Source organism: Phalaenopsis equestris, unplaced genomic scaffold, assembly GCF_001263595.1.
Source record: "Phalaenopsis equestris unplaced genomic scaffold, ASM126359v1 Scaffold000210, whole genome shotgun sequence".
NCBI classification, from domain to species: domain Eukaryota; kingdom Viridiplantae; phylum Streptophyta; class Magnoliopsida; order Asparagales; family Orchidaceae; genus Phalaenopsis; species Phalaenopsis equestris.
Window position 1 is genome coordinate 599,721 of NW_018164652.1, and position 2,239 is coordinate 601,959.

The following is a 2,239-nucleotide window of genomic DNA, read 5'->3' on the forward strand; positions in this document are numbered from 1 at the left end:
GGGGTGAAATTGAGTATATATATATATATATATATAATTGAAGAGTATCATTTCGAGCCAAAACAAACCAAACTTGAACAAACAAATCTTTGTTTTATTTTCGGCTCGTTAACTTAATAAACTAGCTGAACACAAACTTCTTAACGAGCCGAACATAAGCTGTTCGCGAACAACGAGTCGTTTTGGCAGCCCTACTCATCTCCTTCCTCCCTTCTTTTCGATCTCCGACTCCAGTGACACTATCTCCTATATCTTTCTACGATATTCTCTTCCATATACAACTGCTATTATTTTATAGGTAATGTGGTTTGAGGTTTGCCACTTGTGGCTTGCTATTTGCTCTATTTACAGCTTGTGACATTTTTTCCATTACTCGTATGACCTTTATTCTTTGGTCTATGTTCAAAGGGTCCTATTAGAGGCTCTTTGCAATTTCAGGCATTTTTCCATTGCTCGTGTAGCCTTTGATCTTTGCTCTATATTGGAAGGGTACGATTTGAGGCCTTTGTGATTTCTGGCATTTCCCCTTACCTTTCAGGTTCTGATCAATGAGTTTTGTGGCTTGTTATTTGTGATTTGCTGGCCTCTGGGAAGAAATTTTATTTGTTATTTGTCATGTCTGGCTTGCCCAGTAGGGTCTCTTGCTTTAATTTGTATTTGGTTTAAGAAAGGTAGACTTGCAATGTGGTTTTATTGCTCCACTTATTGATTTGGTTTGTGTAGGTTGTTTGCCATCTTTGTTGGATTTGGTGATCATATGTTGGTTGTGGTTTATTAGTGTGGTGGTAGAGGTTTGTTGGTGGTGTGTGTGGATGTTGGTGATGATTTTTTCGAGACATGGTGGTGGTGATGTTGGTGGTTGTAGATTTGGTGATGGTTTTTTTGTGTCATGATGTCATGTTGTTGGTGGTTTGTTGGTGGTGTGTGTGAATGGTGTTCGTGGTTTTTTGGTGACATGGAGGTGATTGTGTTGGTGATTTTAACATTCGGAAAAGATGAGCTGGAGGACTTCTAGTGCCTATAGAGCATTATACTGATACCGTGGATTGTATTTTTCTCTGCTTACTTCGTGACAACAACATAACTATGAGAGATAATTTTATAAGTGTCTAATGAATAGAATAAATAATTGTGATTTATTCAAGTGGGCACATCGGTTCGATGATTTTACCATCGATAGTGATCAGACATGGAGAATTTCGTTAGAGAAGGGATTACCTCGTGACATTAGCATTTTTAAAAAATATTATGATAATATTAATTATTATTTTAATAAATTTAGTTTTAGTTTTGATTGTTGTGTTACTCACTTTTTAGTGAGGTGTAAGTTTTTATTATGTAATATTCAAACTTGATATATCTTCTTATGAATAAAATATACAACCATGAGTAATTCTGTTATAAGCAGCACAAAACTACAGATGCAGAAATATCATGTATTCATAAATAGCTGCAGCACAACTGTTGCATAACTGCTTAAAACAAACAGAAATATAACTTCCCTGCAGTAGCTTTCTGGCACTGCTGTTATGCAACATCTTTTTAATAAGCTATAACCACCCTAAATAGACTCTTAAACTCGAGCTCAATAAAGTTATTCAAGCTCAAGCACGACTCAAGTGTGGCTCGAGTTCTACTCATCTCGTTTACACCCCTAATTTTGATATAAATTATATTAAAAAGGACTAAAAATTATTGATTTTACTTTATATTAACTTATTCAAACTCACTTAATGTAGTATTAATTTTATGTAGCATTATTCCTAAAATAAATTTAATAATTTTAAATACTATTCAATCTTAATTTATATCAAAATCATTCGATATTTTTTTTCCAAATTTATTTATTGCAAAAATATCATACGAATTATTTGATCTAAAATTTAAAATAACAAAAATAGCAAAATGAAATTTATATGTATAAAAAATAACCTGAAAATTTCATTATTTACCAGTTTTCTTTCAAGTGAAATTATTAAAATTAAGTTCAGGCCATCAACTATATTTTTAAAATTAAGATAAAATTATCAAAATATGTAGATGTATTTAAATTCAGCAAAATAAACAAAAAAAAAAAAACAGTAAAAAATATTAATTTTTTGTTTTTAAAACTTTCAAAAATAGCTATAAATTGAGTAAATTTATGTTTTACATATCCTTATTAACAAATAGGGATGTAAACATCTGCTCGTTTATATTTCGAGCTAAAAAAGTGTGTTCGTGTTCGGCTCGTTTGCTT